Source organism: Neofelis nebulosa, chromosome 15 (assembly GCF_028018385.1).
Source record: "Neofelis nebulosa isolate mNeoNeb1 chromosome 15, mNeoNeb1.pri, whole genome shotgun sequence".
NCBI lineage: Eukaryota > Metazoa > Chordata > Mammalia > Carnivora > Felidae > Neofelis > Neofelis nebulosa.
In genome coordinates, this window is record NC_080796.1 from 27,218,167 (window position 1) to 27,236,783 (window position 18,617).

General features: G+C 38.9%; 1 protein-coding gene and 1 pseudogene across 4 annotated transcripts in view; both read right to left on the reverse strand.

Moving 5' to 3' along the window:
- Positions 1 to 18,617, reverse strand: part of ABL2 (ABL proto-oncogene 2, non-receptor tyrosine kinase) — a 116,259-nt gene that overhangs the window by 67,303 nt on the left and 30,339 nt on the right. The window lies entirely within an intron of this gene.
- On the reverse strand, positions 223 to 6,066 carry LOC131495710 (small ribosomal subunit protein uS5-like; annotated as a pseudogene).

The following is an 18,617-nucleotide window of genomic DNA, read 5'->3' on the forward strand; positions in this document are numbered from 1 at the left end:
TAATTTAATACAACTAAATAAAATGGGTGACTCAGTTGGTTAAGTGTCCAACTCTTGATCTCAGCTCAGGTCTTGATTTCAGGGTTGTGAGTTCAAGCCCCACGCTGGGCTCCACACTGGGTGTGGGGCCTACTTAAAAAAAAAAATTTTTTTTAATTAATTAATTTGGGGTTTCACAGTGTTTATATAATATTTTTTAAGTTTATTTATTAATTTGTGAGAGAGAGAGAGAGAGACAGAGAGACAGAGAGAGAGAGAGACAGAGAGAGAAAGAGAATCCCAAGCAGGCTCCATGCTGTCAGCACAGAACCCAACATGGGACTCGATCTCACAAACTGTGAGAGAACATGACCTGAACCAAAATCAAGACTTGGATGCTTAACTGACTGAGCCACCCAGTTGCCCCTATATGATAAATCTTTATTGTACTTAGGTTCATGCCCCAAAAAAATTCAACCCATGTTTATTTAGTATGCTTACAGTCTCTTTATCTACTGTTTCACCCAAATGAGAGAGAGTAAACCTTCTGGTAAAATGATTAAGATTCTGGACTCTAAAAAGGAAGAACATCTAAAATAAAGCCTTCTCCTATAAACAAATAATGTGTCACCCACTAAGTCATTAATTCTAAGGAATGACACAACTGTTGACATTAAGATTGAGAAAGAAAAGCAACACTGATAAAAGAGTGGAAATTAGGAAACACAAATGCACTAACAATAGTTACATCTTAAGTAACAACAATTTAATAAGTCACCAATTTAAAACATGCAAACTCAAATGTACTGATCTAGAAGGATAAGGCTTATATAATCTTAACTATTTAAAGCGCTCAGATAATTCCTCTGCAGGAAATGAAGTGTGCAATTCTAATTTTCCTACCCAACATCCCAATCCTATAATAAGCATTATGGCAATTATGATGTATGATATACGCTTGTTAAAACACTGATTAAAAAAATAAATAAAATACTGATTATTTCACAAGTTAAGCGTCCATGTAATTTTCACTGGGGAAGGCTAAGAAATGAAATTAAAAGGTCAGGAATATTGAATACATAACATTATATAATGTAAACATCAGAAAACAAGAGCAACAGCTAACTTAAAGGCTTTTAGTAACAAAAAATGAAGAATATGAATATGAAACTCTATGAAGAATAGAAGAGTTACAGGGTACTAAGGTAAATAACACATGGTCCCTGGCCCTTAAGCATCTCACATGCTAATGAGAGAAACCAAGAAGTCAATCAGCTAACATATACAGTGATGTGGCCTGAATGTTTTGACATCACAGAGCAAGAGTGCTTACTAGTATAGGCAAAAGCAGAGGCCTACTGATAGAGGATTCTTGGCCTGAGTCTTAAAGAGGTAGCTGTGGAATAAAAGTTAGCATGTAAAAGAGTACAACTTATATACACCGACACACACACACACACACACACACACGCGCGCTCACTCATGCACGCTCTCTCTCTCCAGAAATATTTCTGGACTATCTACTATGTGCCAGGCACAAACCGTATTTAGGGAACTGCATGTGTTTTATTTAGTATGTCTGGAACCTAGAGAACATGTATGAGATTAGGCAGGCACCAGACCATGAAAGCCTTGAATGATGCTCTGCTAATGACTTTAGACCTCACCCTGAAGATGGTAAGAAATGAATGAAATCTCTTAAGGAAGTCACAAGATCAGAGCTGTATCACTCAAGCCAAAGGCTTTCCTACACATTCTCCCTGAGGAGCTGGCATGAACGCTCTAGAGCGAAAGGAAGAAAGGAACAGATACGACCCACATTTCACAGATACTGTAGGAGGGAGCATCAGCTGCGAAGGTCTACCACTTCTCCACCTCCTGTTCTGTCATGAGACTCCATTCTACTGGGGTAAAAGGTTTCAGTAGAGTAGCATGTAGGAGATAGAAGATTGGTAACAGATAGGAAAGGGAAGTTCTGCTGGCCGAAGGGTATAAGGGTCATCCGCAGGAAACTACTCCTACTTTATTTTTTTAATTTATTTTAATTTTTTTTTTGAGTTACTAAATCAGGTTTCTTTATTTTTTTTTTTTTATAATTTAACTTTTTTTTAAATTTACATCCAAATTAATTAGTATACGGTGAAGCAATGATTTCAGGAGTAGATTCCTTATTCCCCCTTACCCACTTAGCCTATCCCCCCCTTCCACAACCCCTCCAGCAACCCTCAGTTTGTTCTCCATATTTATGAGTCTCTTTTGTTTTGTCCCCCTCCGTTTTTATATTATTTTTGTTTCCCTTCCCTTATGTTCATCTGTTTTGTCTCTTAAAGTCCTCATATGAGTGAAGTCATAGGATTTTTGTCTCTAATTTCAGTTAGCATAATACCCTCCAGTTCCATCCACGTAGTTGCAAAAAACTAGTCCTACTTTAAACAGAATATTATATGAACAAAATATACCTGAGTATATTAAAGCATTATCTGAGAAGACGAGGAGTTTGATGTTGTGTATATTTTGCCACAATTGAAAACAACTTTAAAAAAAAAAAAAAAGAAAGAAAAATTAAGAACAGAAAGCATGAAAACAACATTAATCTGGGAATGCAAACTGGTGTAGCCACTCTGGAAAACAGTATGGAGGTTCCTCAAAAATTAAAAATAGAACTACCCTACAACCCAGCAATTGCACTACTAGGTATTTACCCAAGGGATACAGGTGTGCTGTTTTGAAGGGGCACATGCGCCCCAATGATGTGGTATATATATATACAATGGAATGTTACTCGGCAATTAAAAAAAAAAAAAAGATATCTTGCCATTTGCAACTACATGGATGGAACTAGAGGGTATTATGCTAAGTGAAATTAGTCAGAAAAAGACAAGTATCATATGACTTTATTCATATGAGAAATTTAAGACACAAAACAGATAACATAATGGAAGCGAAGCAAAAATAATATAAAAACAGGGAGGAGGAGAAAACATAAGAGACTCTTAAATATAGAGAACAGAGTTGATGGAAGGGTTGTGGGTGGGGGGATGGGCTAAATGGGGAAGGGGTATTAAGGAAGACACTTGGGATGAGCACTGGGCGTTATACATAGGGGATGAATCACTGGAATCTACTCCTGAAATCATTGTTGCACTATATGCTAACTTGGATGTAAATTAAAAAATAAATAAATAAATAATCTGAAATTTAGACATCCTATTTTTGTACTCTGGCAAACATTCAAAATGGTAAATATAAGTTCATATTATATTTAATTATAATTCCTTCATTCTTCCTTCACATTTGAAGAACTCTTCAAAGTCTACCACAAACATAAAGCCAAATGTATAAGGACACAAAGAAAAAGCGTAATTACTATCTTGCTGGGGGAGAGGAGACAATCCTATCCCAAATAGACATTATCCAATAGCCAACTATGTTTTCCTAGAGACTTGCAATGGTGCAAATTGCCACCATAAAGAATGTACATGGATTTGAGCAGACACATTTGACAGTACAGCTGTCTGTCCAGGCATGCTGCTGAAAGAATAGTACATTCCTATTTGTCCTGTCCCCCACCCACCTTCAGTCTCCTTATATACGGGATTTTAAACAAAACTGTCATATTTAAGCCTCTAGTGTGTGTGTTTGTATGTGTGTTTAATAAGGTCAGTTAGATAATAACAGAAGCAATGAACTCCTCAACATCACCCCTATCCCAAAGTCTCCAAAGATTTCTGAAGAGCAAACAGTTTTGTTCTTGTACATTTCTTAAAAGTCTTGATTTGAGGTTGCTCTTTAGTTTTAAAGAGAGGGTAACAGGTCACTAACTTTCAGAAAATTTTTAGAGTATGGTATAGGAGTGAATATTGAGAATTAGAGTAATAGAGTCTGAGTCCTAGCTTTGTGATCTTGGGGCAACTGTCCAACCTCTCTGAGTTTCAGTTTTTTTCATCCATAAAACATGAATAATGATGCTTACACTATTTACATCACACAGTTGCTGTATGATCAAAGAACTAAATGAACTTTGTGAAGATCAAAGAAATAAATGTAACCCTACCCCAGCCACACACTACAATGCCCCTTTCTCAATAATCTCAATTTTATGCAACCACTTTTGAATATATGTTCTATCCTACTAGCAGCTCCTTCCTTTTCATACATGAACTTCTGCCATCACCATTGATCCCACCAGAACCTTAAATCTACTAACCTAACAATCTTTTCACTCTCCCTCACCCCTGGAAGTCCTCTCTTCTCTCCTTACCCAGTTTAATTTCCATGATCCATCATTATGATCACTCGCTCCTCTCTCACTCGTAGATACTCACTTTGCAAAACCACAATCCTGCTTAAATTCAATTCTCTGTCCATTCCCCTACTACTAAAGGAGAGGGCACACAACCAAGCTGACTGCCCCCACTTTTAACTCATGACCTTTAACCTCAAATGAGTCCCGAATTCGGCCTGGTATTCTATTTCCCAAGCCCATTCACTCTCCCACTTCTCTTAACAATGACACGTTCTCTCCTCTCTTCTCAAACTTCTAACGCCTTCTTCCATGCCCCTTCTCACTCTCAGCTGACGACTTGCTAGAAAATTAAAGCCATCAGAAGAGGATTTCCAGGAATTATCACATCCACCAACAGTATCAGAATCTATCTGCACCTATGTGCTCTGCCTTCCTTCCTGTTATAATAAATGAACTATCTGTTCTTTTCACCATCCAATCCCTTCCCTTGTGCACGAGCTCCAATCCCTACCACCAACTCAATGATATGAGCTCCAGAAATTCTCCTCTTCTCTACTGTATCATCAGCTTCTTTCCTTTCCTTCCCTTCTCCCCGTCTCTACTACATCACTTCCTGAGCATATGAAATACATATGAAAATACTAGAACTCCTATCACAAAAACTGTACTAGCAGAAATACTGCCAGGTTGAACTAAAAAGACAGATACAATGCAAAATGAAAACTGCCCTTTGCATCCCCACATCTCTGAACAGGAAATGGGCTTAAAAAAAAAAAAAAAATGATTCTGCTGCAAACATAAGCTTCCTGTATGGAAGACTCAAGAAGATGGCACAAAGGAAGCTAAGAAGGGCTACATAACTTTTACAAGGTCATACAATTAAGTAAGTGGCAAAATTGGGATATTAACTCAGAAAGTCTACATTCTTGTTTTGTTTCGTTTCTTTCCAGGCTTTAATTCACTGATTTTTCCTATATAAAACTATGTGGTGGCCACAGCTGGAGCCTGGGTCATCTGCACGGAGATGCTGGTATGGGTCTTTACAAGACAATAAATCCCTGATAGGGAGACTTGGTGAACACAGTTTCTTTCCAGAGGTCTGGGGTGAGATAGCTGCAGGTCTTGGAAATGGCATCACAAGTGGCCTTGGCCAAAAAAGAAAAGAAAAAAAAGAAAAAAGCGGGCCTTGGCAAAGTTGCCTAGGGTGGCAGTGCAACCCCTGTCCGAGGTGCAGCAGTCATCCACACCGGCCATCAGCAGCAGCTTCTTGGGCAAAGAGGCTAAGACAACGCCCTTGCCTCTAGGGGCAGGAACGAGGTACACAAGCACAGAGCTACCGCAGCTCGTCACCCCACATGGGACAGTGTGGGCCTTGCCGATCTTGCTCTCCTGGGAGCCTCGCTGCACTGGTATGATGGAATGCTTAGCCAGGATCAGGGCCCCATGGATGGCAGTGGCTACCCCCTTGGAGCACGTTAACATCTGGGCCAACACATTCATCGTAATCTCCGATAACAACAAATGCCTTGAAGCTGGCCCACTGGCCAGCAGGGATCTGCTTTTGCACAGGCATAATCTTCAAAACCTCATCCTGAGGATGTCCCCAGGAAAAAGTCAATGATCTCAGATTCCCTGATGGGCAGGGAGAAGAGATCTCCTCCAGGGACTTTATCTTCATGTCCTTGACTCCTTGTCATTGGCCTTGACTGCAGGAGCCCCACGTGCCCGCCTCTACCCCAGATACCCTGTCCCGACCTCCCAATGCAGAGACCTGGGCCTTAGGGCCCTCCTGCAGCACGAGTGTCATCCACCATTTGGTGTTTTCTTGAAGAGAAAATCTACATTCTTTTTTTTTTTTAATTTTTTTTTTTAACGTTTTTATTCATTTTTGAGACAGAGAGAGACAGAGCATGAATGGGGGAGGGTGAGAGAGAGGGAGACACAGAATCTGAAACAGGCTCCGGGCTCTGAGCTGTCAGCACAGGGGCCCGATGCGGGGCTCGAACTCATGGACCGCGAGATCGTGACCTGAGCCGAAGTCGGCGCTCAACCGACTGAGCCACCCAGGCGCCCCGAAAATCTACATTCTTAACCAGTATCTACCATGTGCCAAGCACTTTACACATGGTATCTTGTTTAATCTTTACAATGCTGTGACTTAAGTGTTAGTATTATTCCCAGTTTACAAAAGGGGAAACTGATAGATTCAGTGATTTAAAACACATCCACACACACAAAAAATGTTTTTTTCTTTCTTTTGAGAGAGGGGGCAGCAGAGGGAGAGTATCCCAAGCAGGCTCCTCATTGTCAGCACAGAGCCCAACTCAGAGCTCGATCTCACAAACTGTGAGATCATGACCGGAGTCAAAATCAAGAGTGGGACACTTAACCAATTGAGCCTGTCAGGTGCCCCCCAAAATGTATTTTTAAACAACTACACTAAGTTCAGAATTGAGGTAAAACTTACAAAAAGATACACAGGATATATATTACATTTATAGTTTTTGGGGGTTTGTTTTTGAGAGAGAGCGCACACACACCAGCGGGGGGAAAAGGGCAGAGAGAATCTTAAGCAGGCTCTATGAGCAGCATGGAGCCCCACTTGGGGCTCGATTTCACGACCCTCAGATCATGACCTGGCTGAAATCAAGAGTCCCGCGCTCAACCAGCTGAGCCACCCAGGGGCCACTACAGTCATCTTTTTCTTAAGTATGCTTTTACAAGAAAATTTACTGCATCAAAATTTAGCCATTTTTAACAGCCTCATAACCTCAAAGCTTTGGAAACTAAGTAGCTTGTTATGAATTAATAAAATTTGTGTCTACACATCTGTAAAAATTTCACTTGCTAAATAATAATGTCAACAAGATTTTAGGGATAAAGTTATATAAAATTTAAAAGTTAGTTATAAAGCCATTTTCTCTATTTAATTTAAACTCTTAAGCAAATTAAAATGGTACTAAAAACATCCTTAGCTATATGTTAAAACCAAGTGTCCCAAAGATTTTTATCAGCAAAACCATGATCATCTACTTCCAGTTATTTGTACCTCAAAAAAATATCAATGGAAGTCGTAAAATATTCCAGATAGCCTATATATCAGATAGCCTATATAACCAAACTGGAACTTCTTACAAAAATAAGCTTTATTATTTTTTTAATGTTTGTTTTTACTTATTTTGAGAGAGAGAGAAAGAGAGAGAGAGAGAAAACACATGCATGCAGGGTTGGGGCAGAGAGAAAGGGAGAGAATCCCAAGCAAACTCCTTGCTGTCAGCGTACAGCCCAATATCGGTCTTACCTACCTTGAGATCATGACCTAAGGTGAAATCAAGAGCCTGGAAGCTTAACTGTGCCACCCAGGCGCCCGGGTTCTATAAGCTTTTAACAGATAAATTTCCACTTACACTTTGCATACTTCACTTCTAAATAAATTTATGCAAAATATGAATTCAAAACAAAATAAATAAGGAAGCAATAAACACAACCATAAGGCTGGCAATTAAGTTTGAAAAGTTTAGATAACAGGGAAATACAAATCAAAACCACACTCAGCTATTACCTCAAGCCAATCAGAGTGGCTAAAATGAACAAAACAGGAGACTATAGATGCTGGAGAGGAGGTGGAGAAACGGGAACCCTCTTGCACTGTTGGTGGGAATGCAAACTGGTGCGGCCACTCTGGAAAACAGTGTGGAGGTTCCTCAAAAAATTAAAAATAGACCTACCCTATGACCCAGCAGTAGCACTGCTAGGAATTTATCCAAGGGATACAGGAGTACTGATGCATAGGGGCACTTGTACCCCAATGTTTATAGCAGCACTCTCAACAACAGCCAAAGTATGGAAAGAGCCTAAATGTCCATCAACTGATGAATGGATAAAGAAATTGTGGTTTAAATTTTTTTTTTAACGTTTTTTATTTATTTTTGAGACAGAGAGAGACAGAGCATGAACAGGGGAGGGGCAGAGAGAGAGGGAGACACAGAATCGGAAGCAGGCTCCAGGCTCTGAGCCATCAGCCCAGAGCCCGACGCGGGGCTCGAACTCACAGACCGCGAGATCGTGACCTGAGCCGAAGTCGGATGCCCAACCGACTGAGCCACCCAGGCGCCCCAAGAAATTGTGGTTTAAATACACAATGGAGTACTACGTGGCAATGAGAAAAAATGAAATATGGCCCTTTGTAGCAACATGGGTGGAACTGGAGAGTGTGATGCTAAGTGAAATAAGCCATACAGAGAAGGACAGATTCCATATGTTTTCACTCCTATGTGGATCCTGAGAAACTTAACAGAAGACCATGGGGGAGGGGAAGAAAAAAAAATGGTTAGAGAGGGAGGGAGCCAAAACATAAGAGACTCCTAAAAACTGAGAACAAACTGAGGGTTTATGGGGGGTAGGAGGGAGGGGTGGGTGGGTGATGGGTATTGAGGAGGGCACCTGTTGGGATGAGCACTGGGTACTGTATGGAAACCAATTTGACAATAAATTTCTAAAAAAAAAACAAAAAAACAAAACACACACACACACACACACACACACACACACACACACACACAAACTCTGTGGACCTGAATTTGAACTAAAATAATCAACAGGAACGAATAAACATATTATTTTACCTTAAAGAAAAAAAAAAGTTTAGATAACAGGTCGACTTTCACTTAGAAGCAGATAATCACAAGGCTGTTACCTTCTCAATATAAGGAGAAGAGCATCTTTATATGAATGTGTAAAGTACTCACTCAAGTTGATTAATCACAAAACAGGAATTCAACAACAAAAAGCTGCTGTCTTTGTTAATATATAACTTAAATAATCAAAAAACTACAACAAAAAACAAACCTAAGGCAAAAACACTGTGGAAGAGTACTGAAGTCAGAAGACCTAAGTTCTAATCTTTCCTCCATCATAACTGGATAGGAGAATTTACTACTGTGCTCCCATTTCTCCAACCTGTAAAATTAAGGGGCCGAGGAAGAGATCACTCTAAAGTTATTTTCAGCTCAAAAGTCTTATGATTCCATGAATCATAACTGAGGCATATCATATTTTGTTTTCATATTTTAGGAACTCTAGACAAGCAGATCAAATTAACAGAAATTAAGAGTAAATTATTGATGCCCTTCTAGTATACAACTACACAATGTGTAAAATTGCTTTAGAACTAATTTTCAGAGTTCTTTTCGAGTACGTTAGTCATTTTATTTTATTTTATTTTTTTTATTTTTTAATATATGAAATTTACTGTCAAATTGGTTTCCATACAACACCCAGTGCTCATCCCAAAAGGTGCCCTCCTCAATACCCATCACCCACCCTGCCCTCCCTCCCACCCCCCATCAACCCTCAGTTTGTTCTCAGTTTTTAACAGTCTCTTATGCTTTGGCTCTCTCCCACTCTAACCTCTTTTTTTTTTTTTTTTTCCCCTTCCCCTCCCCCATGGGTTTCTGTTACGTTTCTCAGGATCCACATAAGAGTGAAACCATATGGTATCTGTCTTTCTCTGTATGGCTTATTTCACTTAGCATCACACTCTCCAGTTCCATCCTCGTTGCTACAAAAGGCCATATTTCATTTTTTCTCATTGCCACGTAGTATTCCATTGTGTATATAAACCACAATTTCTTTATCCATTCATCAGTTGATGGACATTTAGGCTCTTTCCATAATTTGGCTATTGTTGAGAGTGCTGCTATAAACATTGGGGTACAAGTGCCCCTATGCATCAGTACTCCTGTATCCCTTGGATAAATTCCTAGCAGTGCTATTGCTGGGTCATAGGGTAGGTCTATTTTTAATTTTCTGAGGAACCTCCACACTGCTTTCCAGAGTGGCTGCACCAATTTGCATTCCCACCAACAGTGCAAGAGGGTTCCCGTCTCTCCACATCCTCTCCAGCATCTATAGTCTCCTGATTTCTTCATTTTGGCCACTCTGACTGGCGTGAGGTGGTATCTGAGTGTGGTTTTGATTTGTATTTCCCTGATGAGGAGCGACGTTGAACATCTTTTCATGTGCCTGTTGGCCATCCGGATGTCTTCTTTAGAGAAGTGTCTATTCATGTTTTCTGCCCATTTCTTCACTGGGTTATTTGTTTTTCGGGTGTGGAGTTTGATGAGCTCTTTATAGATTTTGGATACTAGCCCTTTGTCCGATGTGTCATTTGCAAATATCTTTTCCCATTCCGTTGGTTGCCTTTTAGTTTTGTTGGTTGTTTCCTTTGCTGTGCAGAAGCTTTTTATCTTCATAAGGTCCCAGTAATTCACTTTTGCTTTTAATTCCCTTGCCTTTGGGGATGTGCCGAGTAAGAGATTGCTACGGCTGAGGTCAGAGAGGTCTTTTCCTGCTTTCTCCTCTAAGGTTTTGATGGTTTCCTGTCTCACATTCAGGTCCTTTATCCATTTTGAGTTTATTTTTGTGAATGGTGTGAGAAAGTGGTCTAGTTTCACTCTTCTGCATGTTGCTGTCCAGTTCTCCCAGCACCATTTGTTAAAGAGACTGTCTTTTTTCCATTGGATGTTCTTTCCTGCTTTGTCAAAGATGAGTTGGCCATACGTTTGTGGGTCTAGTTCTGGGGTTTCTATTCGATTCCATTGGTCTATGTGTCTGTTTTTATGCCAATACCATGCTGTCTTGATGATGACAGCTTTGTAGTAGAGGCTAAAGTCTGGGATTGTGATGCCTCCTGCTTTGGTCTTCTTCTTCAAAATTACTTTGGCTATTCGGGGTACGTTAGTCATTTTAATGCACTCCCTAAACTTGACTGGATCCAGCAATTCCTTATTTAAAAGTTTTCCTAAACTCTCAGTGTGCTAGGCTTTCCTTTTATCTTTTTCTATTCCTCTTCTCCTTCCAACACTATTTATATTTTAGTATGCTTTCACAGTGATCATTTTGCCTATTTCCTACACCTTTACTACATCTGGTTTTTATGTCTTCCCCATCCATGATTTCATTTTTGATTCGAAGTGCCTCTAATCCAAAAAAAAAAAAAAAAAAAAAAAAAGTGCCTCTATTCGCCTAATTAGATATTAAGAGTTCTGAGATCCTCAAATTTCAGATTTATTTCCTATGATGCAACTCATTTCCACACTATAGAGACACAGGACGTTTGCTAGCAAATTCACACATATTATTCAGTCATTCAAAACTTAAATTTTACATGTTGACATTTTTTATATTCCATGTGTTTTCACCACTAGCAACCTGCTTGCTTAAAGTCTAAGAATTTTGACTTTTAAATACTTTTTAGAATACTGATACATGCTGGAGAAACCAAACCAGTTTCAAATTCAAAATGTCACCTAGTAAAAGTGGAGAGGCAAAAATAGCACCCAATATTTAATTTGTCAAAACTCTGCCACTCAGTCTTTTTTGGTAGGCCTAAGAAAAAAATTCATTGCATACTATAACTATTAAAGGTATTGAAGTTTCTTTTGGGATCTTACCACATTTCTTTAAGATGCAAGTGATACTTAGGGGATCTATACAAACAAATTTAAATGATTACAGAATTTAACTCTAAGTCCTCAAGTTACCATTTTTTTCTTTTCTTTTTTTTAGTTTATTTATTTTGAGAGAGCGAGGGTGCACTCAGGGAGGGGCAGATGGGGGAGGGAGGGGAGGAGGGAGAGAGGGGGAGAGAGGGAGGGAGGGAGAGAGAGAAAATAAATATTAATCTCAAGCAGGCTTCTGTGCTGCCAGCACAGAGCCTGATGCAGGGCTTGAACCCACAAACCATGAGATCATGACCTGAACGCAAGAGTGGGACAATTAACCAAATGAGCCACCCAAGTGTCCCCCTAAAGTTATCATTTAAAAATATAAATACTTGAAGTGATTGGCGAAGTAGGAAGAACATGTGACTCAATATCGGGGTCATGAGTTTGAGCCCCAGGTTGGGTACAGAGATTAAAAAAATAAAATCTTAAAAAATTGTAAATATAAATACTATCAATTCACTTTTTTACTCCTTTCTTCAGTGGTAGAAGTCAAATCCCAGAGAGAAATGATTCCTAACTAGATTTGATAAAAACTCACTGTATCTAGTACAGTGCTACATAGTCTATGGCTATTTTAGACTCATAACTTGTCTCTCTGCTTTCATCTTTGTCCCCAAGAGTTTATTCTCCACAAAGAAGTCAGACTGAACCTTTTAAATATAACCCCCACAGTCCAAGATTCCCATCCTGCTCAGAATAAAGTCCTAATTCCTTATGATGGTATGCAAACCTTCCATAAACTGGCCCTCAGCAGTCTCCCTCATCCCCCCTGCAACTTTTACCTTCTTTTACCTTCTATATATTATCTCCCAACATTCTCCCACCAGGTCAGTCCTCTCTAGCCAGTCTAACCTCTGCCACTCCAGAAGAATACTTCTGCCTTGAAAATATTCTCCAAAACTTTGTCCTTGATGATCCTGTTCCTAGAATGCTGTTCTGAAAGCCTTAAGTCTCATTTCTTCAGATCATTCAATTCTCTGCTGAAATGTTACCCTACCAGAGGATTTCTCTGACCATTCTATCTAAAACAGCACCTCCCCTATTGGTCTGTCCTAGAAGTCATCACCATTTACAACTACATGGATGGAACTAGAGGATATTATGCTAAGTGAAATTAGTCGGAGAAAAACAAATACCATATGACTTCACTCATATGAGGAATTTAAGATACAAAGCAGATGAACATAAGGGAAGGGAAGCAAAAATAACATAAAACCAGGGTGGGAGACAAAACATAAGAGACTCTTAAACACAGAGAGCAGAGAGTTGTTGGAGGGGTTGTAGGAGGGGGGATGGGCTAAATGGGTGAGGGGCATTAAAGAAGACAGTTGTTGGGATGAGGATTGGGTATATAGGGGATCAATCACTGGAATCTACTCCTGAAATCGTTGTTGCGCTATATGCTAACTTGGATGTAAATTTAAAAATAAACTTATTAATTAAAAAAATAAGTCCTCTCCACATGATGTAGTAAATAAACACTGAGTGCCTGTCTCCACCACTACAATGTAATCTCCACGAAGGCAGGGAGTTTCATTTGTTCACTAACATATTCCCAGTGCCAACAAAGTGTCTGGTTGGTGCTCATTAACTGCTAAGTAAATGAAAATTCGAAATGTAGGACTCTAGAAGCCATGCTGTCAACTTTAATTATTCATAACTACTAAAGAAATCCTTTAAATAATATATGTTAAAAGTGTCATTTAAACCGGGAATATCGTTTGACTCTAAGGAAGAGAAGTGGGTGGCTGAAGGGAGAGAGGTGTAGGGCAATTTAATAGATACCTCTTAAATCTTGAGCTATATTAATGCGTTAACACTATATTAATGTGCTAATAACTTCATTAACTGTATTAACGTGCTAACTTAAATCCTGAACTGTACTAATGTGCTTTTTCTTAATTTTAATAAAATTTTAAAATTTAATAGTAATATCACTGCTGGATTTACAAAAATGTTCCAGTCCAATCCTGCATTTTCAAGATATAGAACACTAGTAGCAAAAATATGATTTTCTTTATGTTGTTCTGGGATGTTTTAATAAGATTCTTCAGGAATTTCTCAGGGCAGAAGAAGTTATATGTTCCTTCTTTAATGTTCCCATAGTCTTCTATTAAATAGCAATCACCTTGTCACTAGGAAGTTGTTAACTACATTCACTAGTTCATTCACATAAGATAAAAGAGCCAAACAGTAAGAATGATAATGCCTTTAACTAATTACAGAGTTGTGTGCCAAGCACAAGGTTATCAGAAACTTTGTTACTAACAAATATTCCAGGAGAGGCTCTAGTACATCCAGAACTTAAGGTCCCAGCTCTGGTAATGGGAATGGGTGGGAAGAGCACTGGAAAAGGAAAAGTGGAAGTAGCTTTTCAGTCACTTTCCATTATCCCTTATCATCATAGCCAATCCCCTATTTAGCCAGGAAGTCACTCCCAGTTCTCTGGAAAACAGTGCTCCTCTCAACAGGGCATGAAGGACACATGAAGAAGGTCACTTTCAAAAGTGGAAACCCAGGGGCGCCTGGCTGGCTCAGTCCATATAGCATGTGACTCCTATAGATGTCAGGGTCATGAGTTCATGCCCTACGTTGGACATAGAGCTTACTTAAAAAAAGCAGGGAGGGGGGAGCCAGCATGATAGTAATGAACTCCTTCATGAACCAATACTAGACTTAAAGCCCTTCCTGACAAAATACACCCAATTAACAAAAGCTGTACTCAGCATCAATGATTAAATGCCTTTTAGCCCAAGAATTACTACTTCTACCTAGGAAAAGAAGAGCTGGGCTCTAGCTTTGGGTTTTAGTTTTCAAAGTTTGTTACCTGGGAAAATTCACTTATCTTCTTTGAGTTTTCAATTTTTCAAAGGCCAGAGATGATATCTCCCCTACCATTTCCATAAGGTTGACGTAAGGCTTAAATCAACTATGGTTTGTGAAAGCACATAATAAATTATAATCTTACTGCAGTGAAAAAAAAAAAAAAAATTAAACCCCTTCCTATTTTATACTTGTATCACAAAGGATGAGAATTATAAAACCAACTTGAAAAACTAAGCACTGATTTCTGCCAGCTGTAAGGTAAGAGACTACTGTACTTCTTAATTTTCAAGTTCAGATAATGCTGCATACTTTTCCAACTCCTATATATTAAAAATGAGACAAGCTGAATCTTCTGTATGAAATCATTTTAACCATATACACATATTCCCCCATCATTTAAATCATCTCTGCTAGTATGAAGATAAAAAAAAAAAACAAAACAAAACACAGGGGTGCCCGGCTGGCTCAGTCAGTAGAGCATGCAACTCTTGATCTCAGGGTCATGAGTTCGAGCCCCACACTGGGCGTGGAGCCTACTGAACGAACACACGAACACACACACACGAACACGCACACACGAACACGCACACACGAACACGCACACACGAACACGCACACACGAACACGCACACACGAACGAACACACACGAACGAACACACACGAACAAACACACGAACGAACACACACGAACACACACACACACACACACACACGACTTCTCCCCTGAAATTACAATTAATTACTCCTTAAACTGAAATTAGAAAAAAAACTGACAGTCAATTGGAATCCATCATATAAAAATTAAGCTCAACTATACTTTTTTTTTTTTTTTTTTTTTTTTCAACATTTTTTATTTATTTTTGGGACAGAGAGAGACAGAGCATGAACGGGGGAGGGGCAGAGAGAGAGGGAGACACAGAATCGGAAACAGGCTCCAGGCTCCGAGCCATCAGCCCAGAGCCTGACGCGGGGCTCGAACTCACGGACCGCGAGATCGTGACCTGGCTGAAGTCGGACGCTTAACCGACTGCGCCACCCAGGCGCCCCGAGCTCAACTATACTTTAAGTAAGTAAATAAAATTCAGTTTGGACCTACACAAAAGCACCATAAATGGTCTTCTGTTTTGTTTCTTTTCTTTAAAAGAAAAAAATAATTTATCACAAACAAAAAAGGTATAAAAACAAAACAGCAACTGTGATAACTCTATGGACCAGAAATTCTGCCTTTCCTCTACAGTCAAAATATAACAAAACACAAACCAGTCATCGTTCATTTATTGACTTAGTCATTGTATTGCATACAGAAGGGAACTTAACCAGACTCAGTAGTCATAGAACTAGTTATGAAAAATGGCAGAGAGGACTATTCTGGCTCTCACTACACCACAGGTATGTACAGCTAGCATCCTAGTCATGCCAGTCCACCAATCCAAATGCACAACCAAAAAGCTAATTACCACAACACACTCTCTACTCTTTCCCCATTTCGCTAGGGAGACAGAGATAAAAAAATGTATTATTAGAATGTCAAATGGAATCTTTCCACCCAACACGGTTATCTCTATAATATCCTGTAAAGTTATCACCTAAACGCTAATTAAAACAAATTCTGAGTAACTCTTATGCCACCTTTATTTTCAATGAACAATAAAATACTTATTCTTATCCCAGACTGCCTGACTCTCCATTTTCTAAATTATGTTGTCGCAATGGCACAAGATTTCAGCCATTTGTTGTATGTATAAACAGCAGAAATCAGGTGAATTGAGGAGTTAAATCTGATAAACCAATCTGTAAGTAATGTGCCAGAGAGATATTAAATATATGCTATGCAGAAAATTCGTACATTCATATAGTAGACAAAAACTTTTTAATGAGGAATTTATCTAGAATAAAGAATAAATTTTTGGTCAACCGAAGTATTTTCTGAAACATTAAGTCTGATAACCTTTTCCTAATACAAAAGACTAAATTTTTTCCTAAGACTAAATTTCTTGAAACTTGGCTATTTTTTTTTTTTAATTTTTTTTTCAACGTTTATTTATTTATTTTTGGGACAGAGAGAGACAGAGCATGAACGGGGGAGGGACAGAGAGAGAGGGAGACACAGAATCGGAAACAGGCTCCAGGCTCCGAGCCATCAGCCCAGAGCCTGACGCGGGGCTCGAACTCACGGACCGCGAGATCGTGACCTGGCTGAAGTCGGACGCTTAACCGACTGCGCCACCCAGGCGCCCCGAAACTTGGCTATTTTAAAAAGAGAACTCGGGGTGCCTGGGTGGCTCAGTTGGTTGAATGTCCGACTTTGGTTCAGGTCTTGATCTCACGGTGAGTTCGAGCCCCGCGTTGGGCTCTGTGCTGACAGCTCAGAGCCTGGAGCTACTTCACATTCTGTGTCTTCCTCTCTGCCCCTCCCCTGCTCGCAGTGTGTCTCTCTCTCAAAAATAAATAAACATTAAAAAAAAATTAAAAAACAGAAGTCAATTTTTTAATATATTTTTCTTTAAAGCATTATTTAATGGCAGTTTGTCTACTTAAATTACCAGGAAGAAATCAAGATAATATTAAACTCTTGACTACCTTTAGAAGCAGCATGAATGATCTTGTTATGTGTACCTAAGATCATAGTTCATATTTCTAAGTTAAAGGTCTAAAAGAACACACATGATACAATGGAGAAAATTTTCACAAACTCAAACCATATATCAGCCTCTCTGACTTTCCAAGGAAAAACACAACTGAGAAAATAAATGGGAATCCTTACTTTCCCATACTAAGAAACAAAAATAACCAGTTTTTCTAACAGGCTCACATAAATAAGCTTAAGGCATTACCGTCAGAAAAACTGGCCAAAAAAAATCACACTGTGAATTTCCACACTTTAAAAATGCAGCAAATCCCATGACCTCCTTTATTTGTGGAGTCTAAAATAGTCAAACTCAGAGAGAGTGTAGAATGATGGTTGTGCTGGGGAGGGAGAGGAAATGAAGAGATGCTGGTCAAACAGTACAAAGTTTCACTCAGGCAAGATGAATTCTGGAGACCTAATGAACAGCATGATGACTACAGTTAATAATAGTGTTGTGTACCTGAAATCTGCTGAGAGTAGATCTTAAGAGTTTTTCCCATACCAAAAAAAGAAAATGTTGATTAGCTTGATTGTATTCACTTCACAACATATACATATATCAAAACATTATGTTGCATATGTATACCAAAACATCAGGTATCTGTCAGCATACATCAACATATAAACATACAACCTGATGTTCTAATCAACTGTATACAATTCCAATTTGTCAACTATACCTTTAAAAAGCTGAAAAAAATGCTGCAAGTTCTTCCACACGTGACTATTATTGACAAATTAATAGATCAAACCAGACCTAAAAGTCTTTTTTTCATGTAAGCAAGTGGGAGTAATAATTTTATTTAAGTGGGAGATAATTTTAAAACTACATATAGTGGCAAGTGGATTTTGTAAGCACTGGAGTATCCCCTAGTGGACTGGTAAGGAACAGGTTTTTGTGCTTATTAAGTTCAACTTTGTTAAGTCTCAGATCTTAACAGATTCACTAACAATACTAACCCAAAAAGTATGTATTTTCCAATCTTCTTTAATAATATCCTGATGATATAATTTAAAATAAGGGAAGTCATTACGGAAATTACTCAAACTACCTCACTGATCTAAATGTCAACAATGAAATTATTAATATTAAGGAGAGTGCTTCCTAAAGAGCCAGGAGCTGCCAAAAATGAATTTGAGAAACTATGAAAAGGGCCTGAAAATGATTCTTTTACATATCATGTAATTTCTTTTCTTTTCTTTTTTTTATTTATTTTGAAAGAGAGCACATGCACACACAAGCAGAAGAGAGGCAGACAGAGAGGGAGGGAGAATCCCAAGCAGGTCCCACAATGTCAGCGCAGCCCGAACCCACGAACTGTGCGATCATGACCTGAGCCGAAACCAGGAGTTGAACACTTAACTGAGCCACCCAGATGCCCCAACATACCATATAATTTCTGACAACATGTGGAATATGAAGAATGA